This window comes from Molossus molossus, unplaced genomic scaffold (assembly GCF_014108415.1).
Source record: "Molossus molossus isolate mMolMol1 unplaced genomic scaffold, mMolMol1.p scaffold_m16_p_2, whole genome shotgun sequence".
Classification (NCBI taxonomy): domain Eukaryota; kingdom Metazoa; phylum Chordata; class Mammalia; order Chiroptera; family Molossidae; genus Molossus; species Molossus molossus.
The window spans coordinates 63,963,319-63,982,840 of NW_023425355.1; the positions used below are offsets into that span (position 1 = coordinate 63,963,319).

The following is a 19,522-nucleotide window of genomic DNA, read 5'->3' on the forward strand; positions in this document are numbered from 1 at the left end:
ATGTCACAATGAGTAGCAATTGCTCCTCTTCTAGGGGGCTGGCTGGATTCCAAGACCTTGGTTTGGATAAGCTTGTGTTTCACATTAAGTGTTCATTTTAATTTGTAGGAATGCTAGTGAAACTGGTCAGAATGTTGGATAGGACATGTGTGAAATTGGCAAGATGACTAATTTTTGTTTCTATAGGTGGTGGCTGCAACTATATTAGCTACTGTGAGTAGATGCTAGTTGCAAAGTTCCTTAGGTATTGGCTGGGTAAAGAGGTTAGTCAGAATCATAATTTTTGCCTGGAGGGAATATCTAGGCAACAACAATTGGCATAAGGTGTTCAGCATACTCTAGTGCTGGGGAGTCAAACCTGAGAAAAATCTTAGTAATAACACCAAATACGTAGAAATAAATAAAATAATACAATCAACAATAATAACATTAAAAGTAGGAATTCTCACAGACATATTTAAAAGAAGAGCTCAAGAGCATCCCGTATTTCTTACTTTCTGGGACACCATTCAAGTTGCAAGCTGCACAAGCAAAGAAACTTGGAGTACACACTAATGAACAGTTTCAAATGGCATGTTGCATCATAGCTCCAAGGCTATGTACGAAAAGTACTTAGTTGTGAGTTTCAAGGAAATACACCAGACATGGGCTATTTACTCCTCATCGACTGTAAAATAAGTACATCAACAAAGCAAGGCCCTTTCCCTTATTTGTAGGATTTCCATGAGAAGCAGAGGTTCCTTGGGTAGAATCAATGCCTATGGAATATACACTAAAACTAATGGCTGGTGGTCCACAGCATAGAAGAACTGACAAGCATGCCAAGTGGGATAGACTGATTGGACATTTACAGATTTCTCCCATTTTCACACCTACCCCTGCTTCCTGCTAAATTGCCTGAGCTTCAAACACAAAGGTTAAGATATCTTACCAAGGAATTTCACTTATACAATAGGCTAACCAAATATTTATACATGAATATAAATGGTTGCTTGTAAAGCACTTGAGGTTTTTTCAATAAAGGAGGAGTTTGTATGTGTTACTTGGTCTGCATCCTGCCGGGGGCACATTGCACTTACATTAGAAAACTGTGTTCTTTTCAGCAAGATTTAGTGCCATTTCCCTTTTCTTCATGGTCTTTTTCTAATGACTGTAAGTAGAATGTGACTTTGGTTTTAGAATGATTTAGAGGTCTGTGAGTTGGCTTTTTCTTCCCTTGGGGTATGGCCAAGTTCAAAGAAGCAATTGTGTAATTATTAAGGAAATTAGTTATTTGCCAAAAGGATAGAAACCTTTGGTCATAGCCAGAATGAATAACTAAGCCCTTCTGTCTCTATCTGAAGAAGGCCTCTGGGTTGAGAAGAGCATCTGGCTGGTGGTCTAGGTTTGCTCACTGAAGCAGTAGGCAGCCAGCTGCTCAAGAATATTGAAGTTGGGAGGATGAGCTGGGAAACAGGACAGTAAACAAATTAACAGATGTAAAGTATATAGCATGGGTGTGCCTGCCTGATGGGCACACCTCTAAATATAGCTACCACTTATTGGGCACTTTCTCTGTCTAAATTACTGTATTAAGCAATTTATAAGCATTTTATCCTTCTAACAATCTTATGAGGCAGGTATTATCATCATCCTCATTTGATGGAGGAAAAACTGAGTCTTGGAAGTTGAAGTAAGTTGTTCATAGGCTTCATAACTAGTAAAAGATAGGCCAAGATTTGAACCTAGGTTCTTTCTTTTGACTTTAGGTGTCAGGCATTATGTTTCACATATTATGTAAGCCTAATCATCATAATATTCTTGAGCTGCAGGTATGATTATCTTCATTATCAGTTGAAAAAATGTTTTTTTCAAAGAAGTTAAGTAAGATCACATAGGCAGTAAGTGGCAGAGCAAGGATTCTAATCCAAGCCTGACTCCAAACCCTATGCTCTTAACCAATAAACTCTTCCACTTCTATTGCAATCTGATATATGTTAGACATTTGGTAACTGTCCCTATCCTGACTAGTACAGTGAAGGTAGGAGTTGAAGATAACCTGAATTTGGTAGTCAGAGCAGGAGTGATTGAGTAGTGGAGCTGGAGATAAAGCTTCTATTTTCCCTGGTATACAAGGGTATCAGGAGGGGTGATGAAATACATAGGGAAGCGAAGGGTAACTGATTTCTCTTCCTTCATGCCCAAATTATAAGAGGAAGAGAGACCACTTAGAACATGAGCTGGAGCTAGTAGCTAACACTATTGAGAGTTACTATTACCTGAGTTGGGTTGGTTGCCTCTCAGCTCCAAATTCACCCTTGTTACTTGCTCTGTGAAATGGTCTGGGCCCTTTAAATATTTTACCTTCACCAGCTGGCACAGTGTTAAGCTTTATCAGTAGGGGACACAAGAGAGACTTCATTCAGTTTTTGTGGTACATGGTGATCAATGGCACCCAGAATCTTCTCCTAGTACTCCTTGCTCATGTTGTTTTGTGGTGGGTGCTTATGCTGAGATATCTCTGTAAACAGCTTTCTTTGGTACTTTAGTGGGTAGATCTTCCAGAAGTTTCACAGGGCAGATTTTTGGAAAGTTTCAGGAAACAAAATTTCAGCAAGTTCTGCTGGCACAGCACCACAGAAATTTCTCTGCTATTCATTGAGCCACAATTGTGACCTTTCCTACAAGTCCAGATCTCATCCCTGGGGGAGGGTTATCCCTGAGGGAGGGTTGTACCTGGGGTGTCTAACTCAGCTCTAGGGATAGTGGCTGCTCTTTATATCTGTTATTCCTACATCTTTATAGTTCTCTTTAATTCTTAGTAGCAATCCCATTATAGTTAATACTTAAACTTTCTCTGTTCAAATTACTGTGTTTTCTCTTTCCTGATGTATCCCAGACCAATACAGTTAACTCTCTCTTCCAAGATCTCAAAGTAAGGTTATTACTAGGGCAAAAATATGCATCTAGGAGGAGAGTGTAGTTAGGGAGGATAGCCTTTTCACAGAGACAAGGTCAAAGGTACAAGTACAATCTTATTAGGAGGTGAGAGATTACTTCTCTGTCTTGCTTTCCAGTACAAGAAAATTAATTGAATAGCTGTGGCCTCTCAGCTGCTGGAATTCATTCAATGAGGAGAGAAGCTGCTAGACAGGAGAGGAAACTGGAGTCTGAGGATTGCTTGGGCCATGAGACTCAAAGGGATTATGATTATTCCTAATCTAAACTGTACCTGAAGTTCTTTAGCTTGGGTGCTCTGATGTGGGAGTGGGTATTTGTGATGACAGCCTCAGAATGACCACGTTCTTTAAGAAAATGACAAATATTGAACTCAAAATCTCTATAATTGTCCACAGCATCCCTCTTCAACGTTCAAGGTTATGTTCCCTCTACTACCAGAGATAAAATATTTTCCTTTTTTTCACCTGGATTTCCTGTGGACCAATTTATAGAAAATTTCACACATCTTAAATATCATGAATTCTGGGAAAACTTCTGAAACCTCAGGATAGAAAACAGGTGTTTGGAGTTGTGTCAGGATGTTTTCCAAGTGCCACAAAGAGAGATGGTTTTCACCAGTGAAAGAACACTATCATAATTTTTATATTATTCATGAATTTGTGAAATCAAGTTCTTTTTTAATTCAAAATATTTTCCCAAATATGTGTTAGTAATTAACCACTACCTTTCTACTTTTGTTCTCTATTTTTTTTTCAGTCCTCACCTGAGGATATGTTTATTGATTTTAGAGAGAGAGGAAAGGAGAGAGGATGAGAGAGAAACATTGATCAGCTTCCTCTCCCATGCACCCTGACCAGGAATTGAACCCACAACCTAGGATTGTGCCCTGACTGGGAATAGAACCTGCAACATTTTGGTGTGTGGGACAATGCTCCAACCAACTGAGCCACCCAGCCAAGACTACTTTTGTTCTTTTTATGTCTTCATGCATCCTCCTTCCTCCAACCACCTCAAATTATAATACTGCCTCCCCAAAGTTCAATAAATGCAAAATATAAGGTAAACATTTAAGTAGGAGAGAACAGGGAAATGTAAATCTCAAGGTCTGATAATCAACTAAAATGTTCTCTGTGCATAATATAAGGTCATCTTTGGAGAATTTAGGAAGCACTGGTCCAGATAACATTCAGAGACACTAAAAGCATCATAGTTAATCAGCTAGCCTGCTCAATTGCCAGGAAGTTTCCACTATATATTTCCCATATCTTAGAGGCCTCACAGCAATAACAACTACATTTGGAGTCATAGCAGCTTTCAATAAAGGGTGTTTATTTAAACTTGCCTGTAATACCAATGGACTTTGGCTTCCAGGTGGCCCTGGATGGTTTGGCTCAGCAGTTAGAGCATCGGCCCGTGGACCAGAGAGGCCCCGGTTCAGTCCTGCTAAGGGCACATACCTCAGTTGCAGTTTGTCCCCGGCCCTGGTTGGGGTGGTGTGGGTGGCAACCACTCGATGTGTCTCTCTCACGTCAATGTTTTTCTTTCTCTCTCTCTTTCTCCCTCTCTATCTCAAAATAAATGCAAAAATGTTCTTGGGAGAAGATAGAGAGAGAGAGAGAGAGAGAGAGAGAGAGAGAGAGAGAGAGAAAGGCTTCCAGGTGGTTCTCTGGACCATCAGGATACCATATGTTCATGTTTTGGCGAAGATCCCAATCAGCATTGGTAAAAGAGAGAAGTCTGAGCCATTTTGCATAGTATGATTATTTTATTTTTTGGCTAGAAAACTAACCAATTGGAGTTTCAGAAAATCGGTCTCTGCTTACCTTTCTGTGTTTGCTCTTTCCATTCTTGGCCCTGGCCCAAGTCTTTGTAACCCTTCCCTAGCCTTTCCTCTTTCCCTCTCTCCCCCGTATACACACAAAGAGTGATCACATAGTCAAGAATAGAATGGGAAAAGGAGTAATGCCTCAGAGCAGTTTGATAGTTTATACTGGTGGTGACAGGTGGAAGAGGTGAAATGTAGGGTCTGTTGACTTAGTTAGAACTTCTTCCTGAAAGTCAGAAATTCATTGATATAAACCAGGAGTTGTTGTAAAGCAGCGCTGGCTTGCCTTCACTTTCAAAACAGGTCTCATTCCTCTGGTGCTACTATTATAATGATTACAGATTACAGCATTGGTTCTTACCCAGGGTAGTTGGATGGTCTGGCCAATGAAGAACTGGTTTTGAGAGAAGTAAGAGCCTAGTGTTTAAGATGGGCCCTAAGATCAAGACCTGGGTTTGACTCCCAGATTCACCACTGACCATGAATAAGGTAATTAACCTCTCTGAGTTAGTTTTCCCATCTGCAAAACAGTTACAATGGTATGTGTAATAATAGGTTGTTGTGAGAAATAAATATAATAAGGTGGGTAAAGTTATTGGCATACAGCAAAGTTTCAATATCTTAACTACTGTTCTTTCTATAGTATTATTTACTGAAAAGCACACTGTCATAACATCCTGGTTGCCTTGTTCTCTTTTGTCAGTTTTGGAGGTATAGATGGAGGTGGTATTGCCAGGAGTAAAAACAAAGATATTCACAATTGATTTTTTACATTAGTGTAAAGCCAATTCAATGATTTTCAACAAATGCTGCTGTGGCAATTGGACATGTTAGGGGAAAAATACGTGACCTACATCATACACCATATACAAAAATTAACTTTAGGAAAAAAGTTTTCAAAAGAAAACTTTAGGAAAAAACAAAGGGAAAATCTTTAGGATCTGATGCTAGGCAAAGAGTTCTAATACTTGACTCCAAAATCAAGACACATAAAGGAAAAATTTGATAAACTGTATTTCATCAAAGTTAAAAACTTATGATCTATGAACGTGTTAAGAGGATGAAAAGAAATGCTACAAAGTGGTAGAAAATATTTTTAAACCACATATTTGATAAAGGACTAGTATCTAGAATATATAAAGAACACTCAAACCCAAAAGAAAAATAGAAGATATATAAACAGCAAATTTTCACATGAAGTTATGTTCAACATTATTAACCATTAGGGAAATGCAAATTAAAACCACAATGAGAGATCACTACACACTTGTCAGATGGCTAAAATAAAAAATTGAGTAAATCAAATATTGGCGAAGTTGAGAAGAAACTGACTTATACATTGCTGATGGAAATGTTAAATGATACAGTCACTCTGGAACTGTTTGGCTGTTTCTTTAAAAAAATTAAACATGCTACTGCCAAACAACTCAGAAATTGTACTGTGAGCATTTATTCCTCCAAAATAAAGACTTATATTCATATAACATGTACCTGAATGTATATAGAAACTTCATTCATAATAGCAAAAAAACTAGAAAAAAACACGCAAGATTTTCTCAACAGTGAATGCCAAACTGTAGCTCATCCAAACAATAGAATACTACAAAATCGAGTATTGAGCCACATGATTTATATGAATGGATCTTGAGGGAATTATGCTGAGTGTAAAATGCCAATCCAGAAAGGTTATATACTGTATGATTCCATTTATGTAACATTGAAACGCCAAAATTATAGAAATGGATGACATATTTAGCAGCTGGTCTAAGACAGAAAAGGTAGGGCAACATGAAGGATTCTTGTGGTAAGAAATTGTTCTGCATATTGACTGTACCAATGTCAATATTCTGGTTGTGCTATTGTACTACAATTTTGTAAGATGTTATTGGATCAAGAGTATAAGGGATCTTGCTGTATTATTACAACTGCATGTGAGTCTTCAATTATATCAAAATAAAAAAATAATTTAATAAAAGGAAAGAAAAAAATATGGATAGAAAAAGCAGAGTAGAAATAGACCTTACTCTTTCCAGTACAGTTCAGGCATGTCTCAGATTATGGCAGGGTTTCTAGCTTGGCACGCTATTGTAATGTGCTACAGAGAACTACTGGTATAGGAAAGCAAGTCAGAGTTTTCCCGCAGAGATGTTATTTGCTCCTCTAACTGGAATATTAGTTATTGCTCTTACAAATTTGGAAATGGGATGGCATACAACAAAATTAATGAAGGTTAGTAAGCTTTGGGTTCGAGTCAGAACTAGTACAGTTCATTAAAATCCTCCAAGCAGCTCTGAAGGCTGCTACTGAAGAAGCCTCCTTTGAGATCATTTAAGCAGAGGGGACCACAGACAACCTCTTTTGCTTGGTCTCTGAAGAACAGAGACAAAGGAGAATAGACATAGGATGGCTCTCTTCTTGAAGACAGTGTGGAGAAAGAAAAGTGAGGCCTGAGAGTGGTAGCAGAGAAAAGACTGTGGCTTGACAAGGAAGAAAGCAGACATTTCTCTGATTCTATGTGTTTGGGTATTTGGGTATCTCTTTACTTATCATGGATGTCATGCAGTACTTCAGGCAACTTGGAATAAAATGTTGGGTAAAGACCAACTCAGTATGCTAGGAATATATCTTAAAAATCATGAAATACCAATCAGAAAGAATAGATGTAACCCTACGTTCACAGTAGTGCTATTTAACAATAGCTAAGATCTGGAAATAGCCCAAGTGTCCATCAGTTGATGAGTGGATAAAAAAGCTGTGGTACATTTAACTTGCATCTCTCTAACGATTAGAGATGTTGAGCATTTTTTCATATGTCTCCTGGACATTTGTATGTCCTGTTTGGAGAAGTGTCTCCTCAGGTCCTCTGCCCATTTTAATTGGATTAATCCTCTTTCTTTTGTTCAGTGGTATGAGTACTCTATATATTTTGGATATTAACCCCTTATCCAATGTGTCACTGGCAAATATGTTCTCCTAGAGAGTGGGTTCCCTTTTCATTTTGATGCTGGTTTCTTTTGCCGTGCAGAAGCTTTTTAGTTTGATGTAGTCCCATTTATTAATTTTTTCCTTTGTTTCTCTTGCCCTAGGAGAAGTATCAGTGAAAGTTCCACTACGTATGATGTCTGTGATTTTTCTGCCTACATTTTCTTCTAGGATTTTTATGGTTTCACCCCCATGTTCATAGCAGCGCTATTTACAATAGCTAAGATCTGGAAACAGCCCAAGTGCTCATCATTAAATGAGTAAAGATGTGGTACATATACACAATGGAATACTATGCAGCTGTAAGAAAGAAAGATCTCTTACCCTTTGAGATGACATGGAGAGACCTGAAGAGTATTATTCTAAGTGAAATATGCCAGTCAGAGAAAGACAAGCACCACATGATCTCACTTATTTATGGAACATAATGAACAAAATAAGCTGTCGACCAAAAGAGATCCAGAATCATGGAAGCAGGGAACAGACTGACAAACCTCAGAGGGATGGGGGGGAGTAGGAGGGGTGAGAAGAGATAAGTCAAAGAACTTATAATGTATATGTTCACAACCAATCGACATGAACATTAAGCTGGGGAAGGCAGGAAGGGGGTGGGAGTGGGAAGGAGGGGGATCAATGGGGAAAAAGGAGGACATCTGTAATACTTTCTACAATAAGAAAAACAAAAGATGTGGTACATTTATACAATGGAATACTTTGCAGCTGTAAGAAAGAAGGATCTCTTACTGGGGGGGGGGGGTCTTCATTGCGCATTTTCCATTTCAATCTCTTTCTCTCTCTCTCCATCCCTCAATCCCTCTGCCTGTCTGTAACTCACTTTATCTCTCTATCTGTCTGTGATTATGTCTTTGCCTGCCTAACTTCTGATCTGTCTCTCACTGTCTGTCTCTGATCAATGACCTTTGACCATCTCTGTTTCTTTTTCTCTTTGAATATCTGTCTCTATTTAACTGTCCATGTCTGGTTCTTTGTCTGTCTTTTGGTTTGACATTTTGGTGTTGTATATCTGCCTTCCTGTCTCTTTAACAATCTCTCTGCCATTCTATACCTCTTTCTTTCTGTTCATTTGCTTTGTCTCTGTTAATTATTTCTGTCATTCTATCTCTGCATATGTCTCTTGTTATTCTCTATGTCAGTTTCTTTCTATATCTGTCTGCCTCTCTCTGTCTATATGTCTGTGCTCTGGTTATCTGTCCAATCTGTAAGACTGTCTCTCTATCAGCCTGTCTCTGCTTGTGTCTTTGATTATCTGCATGTACTTATATCACTCTGAACTTTTTTTGTCTTTCTCTTTGTCTAGCTGTATTTCTTTATATTTCTTCTCTCGCTTTTTCTTCCCCTCTCTCTCTCTTTTTTGTTGCTGTTTCTCTCTCTGTAGTCCTTATTTTTTTTAAATTTATTTATTTTTATCCTCACCCAAGGACATTTTTTTTGCATTTATCTTCAGATAGAGCAGGAGGGAAAAAGGGAGAAAGAGAGAGAGAGACATCAAGTCCTTTCCATCCACATGACCCCAATTGGGGCCAGGGACAAACTGCAAACGAGATACATGCCCTCAGCAGGAACCGAATCCAAGTCTCTCTGGTCCATGGGCTAATGCTCCAAGCACTGAGCCAAATCAGCCAGGGCTCTGTAGTCCTCTTGTCATGCTGTTGCTCAAAGCTCCTCTGTTTTTTACCTTTTGGTCTACCACACATTGTCTCTGTCTGTCTGCCTGCCTGCCTGTCTCTGTCAGTTTCTTTGTTGCTCTCTCTCTCAACAGTTTGTTTTACTCTCTGTCTCCTTGTCTGTCTCTTGGTCTATTTAGTTCTTTCTCTCTGTCAGTGTGTATGTCTCTGTTAGTTTTCCTCCCTGTTGCTCTCTGTCTCTCCTCTGTACCTGTGTGTTTCTTTCTGCCTGTGTTTCACTCTGTGTATCTCACCACATCAGTCCTCTCTGCATTCTTCTGAGTTTCTACATGTTCTGTGTCTCTATATCTGTCTTTTCACTCTCTTCGTTTGTCCCTCTGTTTTTGTCATTATCTCTCTCCATCTGTCTGTTTCCCTATTTCCGCCTGCCTGGCTGTATATCTGTCTGTCTGTCTGTGTTTACCTTTCGCTTTATTAGTTTGTCTGCCTGCCTGGCTCTCTTCAGGTTTGTCTTCCTGTCTCTCTTTCTGTCAATTTGTCTATGGTCTCTCTCTGTGTGTCTATCTTCCTCTGTGTCTGTCTCCCTCACTCACTTCGTCTCACTTTTTCCTTCTCTGTCTCTTTCTCTCTCTATTTATTGAGGTGAGCTTCACATTACATAAAATTAATCATTTTTTTTTTTTTTTTATCCTCACCCGAGGACATTTTTCCATTTTTTGTTCAGGTAGCGTGGGAGGGAGAGAGAGGAAGAGAGAGAGAGGGAAACATCGATGCGAAAGGAACACATCGAGTGGCTGCCACCCGCACGACCAACCAGGGCCGGGGACAAACTGCAACCGAGGTACGTGCCCTTAGCGGGAACCGAACCCGGGTCTCTCCAGACCGCAGGCCGACGCTCTAACCGCTGAGCCAAACCGGCCAGGGCAAAATTAATCATTTTTAAGTGAACAATTCAGTAGCATTTAATACATTCATAATGTTGTATAATCAATACCTCTATTGAGTTACAAAATTGTAGTATGTATCAGTCTTTCATTTATTTCTCCCTTTTCTTTAAGAATTTATTATTTTAGAGATGTTTAAGGTTCACAGCACAATTGAGAGGAAGACACAGAGATTTTCTATATACTCCCTGCTCCCATACATGCAAAGTTTCTCCCATTATCAACATCTCCCAGCAGTTATACAACCAGACTGGTATAAATTGTTACAACTGATGAAACCAAAACTGACACATCATAATCATCCATGGCCCATAGTTCACATTAGGGTTCACTCTTGGCCTTGAATATTCTAAAGGTTTATATAAATGTACAATGACATGTTTTCATCATTATGGTAAATATTCACTGCCTTAAAAATCCTCTATACTCTGTCTATTCATCCAAAGCCACCACCACCCAGTGGCAACTATGAAACTTTTTACCATCTCCATAGTTTTGCCTTTTCCCAACTGACATATAGTTATAATCATACAAGTATGTAGTCTTTTCAGATTGGCTTCTTTTACTAAGTAATATGCATTTAAGGTTCCACCATGTTTTTTCATGGCTTTATAGCTCACTTGTTTTCAGCAGTGAGTAATATTCTGTTGTCTGGGAAGATTCCAAAATGGCGGAAGACTGAAAAGAAGCTGTACAGCTGTCTCCCAGGACCAAAATGGAATTAAAACTAAAATAAAGACAAATCAATGGGGAAAAGCAACAGAAAAGCAGCTTGCGAGAATCATATAACCAGGGACACTGACTCAATCCTGGGAGGATTGCAGAAGCGCGACAGGGAGGCTGGGAGCCCACAGACAGCAGCGGCCATAGCTGTGAGCAGCGCCCTCATGTTAAACTCCCAAGCGGCTACACAGCGCAGAGCCAGAACAGATGCTAAAATAGCCATGGCCACTAACCTTGGGTTCTGGCAGAGGGAAGACAGACTGGACTGGAACTGTACGGGGATACTCGGGGTTTGGAGGGGGCTCAGAGTTTTGCTGAGTTACAGTCACGTAAGATGGTGGCCACCTTACTCCTTCCCAGGGCTCTGGGAAGAGGCAACAGCCCTCCCTCGTAGATTCAATACTACCTAGGTGGGCCATAGAAATGCAAAATGAGGCTCCCTGACAACCAGCATCTGCTCTACCCTTGGGAAATCCACTTACACTGAACACCTGAGGGAGTTTTTCATTCAACTGAGACCCCAAGGTTCTTCAAGTAACCTCTACTGATAGCCTCCAGGCAAAAAGCTAGAGGATAACTGTACCATTCCTGGGCTAGCAACCCTCACCAGGAAAGACTTAACAGTTGTGTTTAACGTGGGTCCTCCCTTGCTCATCCAAACTCAGGAGAGGCAGCCACAAACAGCAGAACATCAACACCCACAGGGAAAATTTGGCAGGCTTCAAAGCCCACTGTGATAGCTAAATGGTGAAACACAGAAACAAAAACCAAAAGAAAGAACAAGAGACCTCTACAGAAGATGAGATAAATGTGGAGCAGTTAAGAAAGTTAACAGAGCTAGAATTCAGAGCCATGATCGTGAGGAAGCTCAACAGCATGAGTAAGGACATAGAGATAATGAAAATCAACCAATTTGAAAATAAAAACCACCAAGAAGAAATCAAGAATGCCATATCAGAAGTAAAGAACACATTGGAAGGTCTAAACAGCAGAGTAGAGGAAGCTGAGGACCGGATCAGTGAATTAGAAGATAGGGTAGAAAAAAATCAACCAATCAGAAAACCAAAAGCAAAAAAGGATTTAAAAACAGGAAGAGAACTTAAGAGAACTACTGGACAACTGGAAACGTAATAATATTTGCATCATAGGAGTCCCCGAAGAAGAAGAAAATGAGTAAGGGTTAGAGGATATATTTGAAGAAACAGTGACAGAAAACTTCCCTAATTTGTGAAGGAAGACACATTCAAGTTGAAAAAGCACAGAGAGCCCCAACTAACACGAACCCAAACAGGCCCACACCAAGACACATAGTAATCAAACTGCAAAAAATTAAAGACAAAGAGAGAATCCTAAAAGCATCAAGAGATAAGCAACAGGTTACCTACAAAGGAACCCCCATAAGGCTCTCAGCTGACTTCTCAAAAGAAACAGTACAGGCCAGAAGAGAATGGCATGAAGTAATCAAGGTCCTGTAAAACAAGGATCTGAATCAAAGACTACTCTACCCAGCAAGGCTATCATTCAAAATAGAAGGTCAAATAAAGAGCTTCCCAGACAAAAAAAGGCTAAGGGAATACACTAGCAACAAACCAGCACTGCAAGAAATGTTAAAAGGACTGCTGTAATTAGTAGAAGAAATAGGAAGGAAAATAGCACCACACTAAACAAAAATGGCAATAAATAAGTACATATCAATAATCACCTTAAATGTAAATGGACTGAATGCTCCCATAAAAAGTCACAGAGTAGCTGATTGGATCAGAAAGCATGACTCATCTATATGTAGTTTACAAGAGACCCACCTCAAAAAAAAAAAAAAAAAGACTCACATAGACTGAAAGTGAAGGGATGGAAAAAAATCTTCCAAGCAAACGAAAAGGAAAAAATGTTGGGGTAGCAATACTGATATCTGATAAAATAGATTTCAAAATGAAGGCCATAACTAGAGACAAAGAAGGCCACTACATAATTTTGAAAAGATCTATCCAACAGGAAGGTATAACCTTGATAAACATATATGCACCCTATATAGCAGCACCAAAATATATTAAAAATCTTCTGGAGGACTTCAAAGGAGAAATTGACAGGAATACAATCATAATAGGGGATTTCAACACCCTGCTGTCACCACTGGATAGATCCTCTAGACAAAAAATTACCAAGGAAACAGAGACTCTAAATGAAGCACTAGACCAAATGGATTAAATAGAGAATTACACACCAAAACTACAGAATTCACATTCTTCTCAAGTGCACATGGGACATTCTCAATGATAGACGACATGATAGGACACAAAATAAGTCTCTACAAGTTCAAGAAGACTGAAATAATATCAAGCATGTTCTCAGATCACAATGGAATGCAACTAGAAATCAATTGCAACAAAAACATCCAAAGACATTTGAACACATGGAAGCTAAAGAGCATGTTATTGAAGAATGAATAGATTACCATGGAGATCAAGGAAGAAATTAAAAACTTCCTGGAACCAATGAAAATGAACACACAACACAAAATCTATGGGATGCAGCAAAAGCAGTTCTGAGAGTAAAGTTCATAGCACTACAGGCCTACATCAAGAAGCAAGAAAAATTTCTAATACACTATCTAACCTCACAACTGAAAGAACTAGAAAGCAAACAAAAGGAAAACCTCAAAGGAAGTAGAAGGAAGGAAATAGTAAAGATCAGAGCAAAAATAAACGACATAGAGACCAAAAAAACCATTCAAAGGATCAATGAAACAAAAGGCTAGTTTTTTGAAAACATAAACAAGATTGATGGACGCTTAGCTACACTCACCAAAAAATAGAGAGAACCCTAATACACAAAATCAGAAATGAAAGAGGAGAAGTTAACAACTGACACAACAGAAATGCACAAGATTGTTAACAACTACTATGAACAATTATATGGCATCAAATTTGACAATCTAAGCAAAATGGACACATTTCTAGAAACACACAGTCTCCCAAAACTGGACCGGGAAAAGATAGAAGACTTGAACAGTCCAATAACAACTAAGGAAATTGAAGATGTAATCAAGACTCTCCCAGCAAAGAAAACCCCAGGCCTGAGTGGCTTCATAGGGAAGTTTTACCGAACATTAAAAAGAACTAACACCCATTCTCCTGAAACTATTTCCAAAAATTCAAGAAGAAGGAAGACTTCCAAACTCCTTCTATGAGGCCAGCATAATTCTAATCCCAAAACTAGAAAAAGAAACTACAAAGAAAGAAAACTACGGGCCAATATCCCTGATGAAAATAGATGTCAAAATCCTGAACAAAATACTAGCAAATCAGATCCAGCAATACATCAAAACAATTATTCACCATGATCAGCGATGCAAAGCTGGTACAATATTTGTAAATCAATAAATGTGATAGGCCACATAAATAAAATGTAGAATAAAAAGCACATGATCATATCAATATATGCTGAAAAAGCATTTGAGAAAATCCGGCATCCATTTCTGACAAAAATGCTCAGCAATGTGGGAATAGAGGGGTCATATCTAGACATAATAAAGGCCATATATGAAAGACCTACAATGAACATCATACTCAATGGGCAGAAACTAAAAGCATTTCCCTTATGATGAGGAAAAAGCAGGGATGCCCACTTTTGCCACTCTTATTTAACATAGTACTGGAAGTCTTTGCCCCAGCAATCAGACAGGAAGAAAAAATAAAAGAGATCCAAATGGGAAAGGAGGAAGTGAAACTGTCATTATTTGCAGATGACATGATACTACCTGTGGAAAACCCCAAAGACTCCATGAAAAATCTTCTAAACTTAATAAATGAATTTGGCAATGTAGCAGGATACAGAATTAACGTCAAGAAATCAACAGCATTCTTATATACCAATTATGTATTCACAGAAAGAGAAAGTAAAGAAACAATCCAATTTACTATCGCAGCAAAAAATTTAAGATACATAAGAATAAACTTAATGAAAGAAGTAAAGGACCTATTTGCAGAAAACTGCGGGACACTAAAAAAAGAAATAGAGGAAGATATAATAAAGTGGAAGCACATACCTTGTTCGTGGTTTGGGAAAATTAACATCATTAAAATGTCCATATTACCCAAAGCAATCTATAGATTCGATGCAATCCCCTTCAAAATACCAACGACATATTTCACAGAAGTAGAACAAATACTTCAAAAGTTCACATGGAACCGAAAAAGACCCTAAATAGCCACAGCAATCTTGTAAAAGAAGAACAAAGTAGGTGGGATCACAATACCAGATATCAGGTTATACTAAAAAGCTACTGTAATCAAAACAGCTTGGTATTGGCACAAAAACAGGCATATAGACCAGCGGAAAAGAACAGAGAATCCAGAAATGGACCCAAGACATTATGCTCAATTGATATTTCACAAAGATGGCAAGAGCATACAATGGAGTAAAGACAGCCTCTTTATTTATTTTATTTTATTTTTATCCTCACCCGAGGACATTTTTCCATTTTTTGTTCAGACAGAGTGGGAGGGAGAGAGAGGAAGAGAGAGAGAAGCATTGCCGTGAAAGGGACACATCGAGTGGCTGTCACCTGCATGACCCAACCAGGGCCAGGGACAAAGCGCCACGGAGGTACATGCCCTTAGTGGGAACAAAACCTGGGCCTCTCTGGACCGCAAGCCAACGCTCTAACCACTGAACCAAACCATTCAGGGCAAGACAGCCTCTTTAATAAATGGTGTTGGGGAAATTGGACAGCTACATGCAAGCAAATGAAATTAGACCATCAACTTACAACATACACAAGAATAAACTCAAAATGGATAAAAGACTTAAATGTGACCCGTGAATCCATAAAAATACTAGAAGAAAATGTAGGCAACAAAATTTCAGATATCATATACAGCAGAATTTTCACTGATACATTACCTAAGGTAACAGAAACAAAGGAGAAAATGAACACGTAGGACTACATCAAACTCAAAAGCTTCTGCACAGAGAAAGAAACAACCATCAAAATGGAAAGGCTACCCACTCTATGGGAGAGCATAACTGCCAATGATATATCAGATAAGGGGTTAATTTCCAAAATATGTAGAGAACTCATACAACTCAACAAAAGGAAGACAAAGAACCCAATTAAAAAATGGGCAGAGGAGCTGAATAGACACCTCTCCAACAGGACATACAAATGGCCAAGAGACATATGAAGAAATGCTCAACATCACTAATTTGCATCACAGAGAGATGCAAATTAAAACAACAATGAGGTATCACCTCACACCTGTCAGAATGGCCGCCATCAACAAATCATTAAACAAGTGTTGGCGTGAGTGTGGAGAAAAGGGTACTCTAGTACACTGCTGGTGGGAATGCAGACTGGTGCAGCCACTATGGAAAACAGTATGATGTTACCTCAAAAAAATGAAAAATTGAGGTTCCATTTGACCCAGTAATCCCACTTTTAGGAATATACTCTACGAAGCCTGAAACACCAATCAGAAAGAATATATGTACCCCCATGTTCATAGCAGCACTATTTACAATAGCTAAGATCTGGAAACAGCCCAAGTGTCCATCAGTAGACCAATGGATAAAAAAGCTGTGGTACATATACACAATGGAGTACTATGCAGCTGTAAGAAAGAAAGATCTCTTATCTTTCAAGACGACATGGAGGGACCTGGAAAGTATTATCCTAAGCGAAACAAGCCAAGTAGACAAAGACAAATACCACATGATCTCACTTATTTGTGGAATATAATGAACTTAACAGTCCGAATAATAGGTTAGACCCAGAGATGTGGAAGTAATGTACAGACTGAGAACCCTCAGAATAGGGGCTGGTTGGGAGGGAACACAGAACTTATATGCATGTATGCATATCCAATGGACCTGGACAACAAAGCCGAGGACAGGGTGAGGAGGATGGCAGGAAGGTGTCAATGGGGAAAAAAAGAGAAACATCTGTAACAAAAATAAAATAAAATAAATAATATATAATAAATAAAGAATAAATTTACTTGAAAAAAAAAAAAAACACACAAAAAACAAAACAAAACAAAAAACAACAATACCATGAAATGGTTTGTTAGGCTCATCCCAAATTCTCAGATCAGTCTCTATATACTCAGGATACTATTTTCAAATGAATAGTCAAACAACAAGATGAAATTTTATAATATGAAGTCATCAGTTAAGATCTGGTTATCCCATTTTTTCCCCATTCATTTTGGAGAATTTAACAATTGGAGAATAGGCCAATGGAGCATGAAAGAGATGAAGGATTGCGGGGAAGGCTTTTACAAAGGATTTAGGAAAATCTGTTCATCAGCTGTTCTAAGAGAGCTATGATGGCATAAAACACATGGGAGCATAGTGTGTACTGGGCGAAACAGGGTAGGGTGGAGAGATGCAAATATCTTCATTAGAAGCAAAAGTGAGGGTAGCCTGTCATATGTACATATAAAGAAAAATGTACGGTGAAACCATTCACTCATAAAATCCCTTCTACCTAAATCAATGTTCTTTACTAATCTCTTCCTGTCTCAAGCCTGCCCATTCAAGGGCCAGCTATAAACAAATGTCACTTATGCTGTGAAGTAGTGCATGATGCCCATAGTTTTCTTTTTCCCTTTTACACATTTACCACAGCACCAATGATTTTTTTATTAGAGTTATTTATGTATGTGTCTCCTCTCCCCCATCTCACTATGAGTTCCTTGAAGGCAGGGGACTCTTTCTCATTTCTGTAGTTTCTACAAATTCTAGCACAAGTCCTGCCATATACTAGGCTCTAGGAAAATGTTGAATCAATAGCACTGGCTTAAGAGAGTGCATTATCGCCTAGCTTACCTGAAGGAGCATTTGTTTTCTTTCTTTTCTTGCTAGACTCCCCTTCATTCTCAGTGAGGCCTTCTGTGACCAAAGTGCCACTGGCACTACCAAACTGCAAGGGTTCGTTGTTGTTGGCAGGGTCAAAAGGCAGCTCGTTCAATCCTAAAGAAGAAAAAGAAGCCAAATTCCAGACTCCATTAAGGACTGAAATGTCTCCAGATTTTATTATATGAGCCACTACAGGAAAACTCTAAATCTTAAGAGTCTAAGAGTAACCAGTGAATTCCTGAAACTAGTTGCCCTCTGTAATTTTTACAGATTTTTTTGACAAGTAGAATTAAAATAAAGGTTCTTATAAGAATGTGGCTCTGTCATTTGTAAGATCCCTCCTATTTCTGGGAAATTAACAAGTTTGGCCACAAGCTATCAATTATCTTCTCCTTTCTCCCTTAAAGAGATAGGACCCTCTTTAAATGCGGCTATAGTTGGACCCAATCTTTCTTTGAAAAAACTTAGCCACATATTCCTTAGATTATCTCTTGACATTTTCCCATGTTTCCATTCCAAGGGTTGTTCAATTGATGCAGATATACTCATTAGACTATACTGGTGTCAGTCTTTTCCAATGATGATATAGATGTTTCCAAACAAGAAAACCTTAAGTACACAGAAATGAGAAAACGAAACAAAGATATAGAACTAGCAAAGGGGGATTATTCAGCCGTTGAAGTGTTAGGGAATTTTGACCCAGGTTTGGGGAGTGTTCATCACATCCTCTTCCAATGATGTCAGAAGCATGGTCACTTTACTAGTAGCTGTTAAAAACCACATAAAATGGCAAAAGGCATTTTATATTCTCTAAGCGTTATATGAGTCAGACAGTGATGAGCACAGATAGATTGCTACTCCTCTGGCAGCAGTACCTGAATTTTCAAGTGCTTCAATTAAAATTCCCTGAAATGTGGAATCAAAAGCTTTGTTAAAGCCCAATGTTAGGTGATCTCTCCTGAGCCTTTTATCCACTAGTTCTCTAATTCTATCAGAGGAATCAGGTTGGCCTGCCACGGCTCATTCTTTTTTTTTTTTTTTTTATCCTCACCCGAGGACATTTTTTGTTCAGGTAGAGTGGGAGGGAGAGAGAGGAAGAGAAACATCGATGTGAAAGGGATACATCGAGTGGCTGCCACCCGCACGACCGACCAGGGCCAGGGACAAACTGCAACCGAGGTACGTGCCCTTAGCGGGAACCGAACCCGGGTCTCTCGGGACTGCAGGCTGATGCTCTAACCGCTGAGCCAAACCGGCCAGGGCCCATGGCTCATTCTTTAACCCTCAATTTTTCTATGACTCAGAGCTATATAATTCTGAGGCAATGCTGGGAAATATCAATAAAATTTAGGATCCGTCAGGTAAAGGTTAATCAAGTTTCAGTAAAATGAGTGCTAATGCTCTAACAAAATGACTACATTATTGTTTGTTTTTTTATCCTCATCCGAGGACTTTTTTTTTTCCACTTATCTTCAAATAGAGCAGGAGAGAGGGAGGAAGAGAGAGAGAGAAACATTGACATGGGAGAGACATATCGACTGGTTGCCACCCACACAAACCCAACTGGGGCTGGGGACAAACTGCAACCGAGGTACGTGCCCTTA

General features: G+C 39.0%; 1 protein-coding gene across 4 annotated transcripts in view; it reads right to left on the minus strand.

The window, feature by feature from the left end:
- The window catches only part of ENOX2 (ecto-NOX disulfide-thiol exchanger 2), a 271,300-nt gene that overhangs the window by 222,311 nt on the left and 29,467 nt on the right, over positions 1–19,522 (minus strand). For all 4 annotated transcript variants that reach the window (XM_036271451.1, XM_036271450.1, XM_036271453.1 and 1 more), the window contains one exon: positions 17,889–18,032. The gene's annotated coding sequence lies outside the window, so the exon portion shown is untranslated. The remainder of the gene's footprint in view (positions 1–17,888; positions 18,033–19,522) is intronic.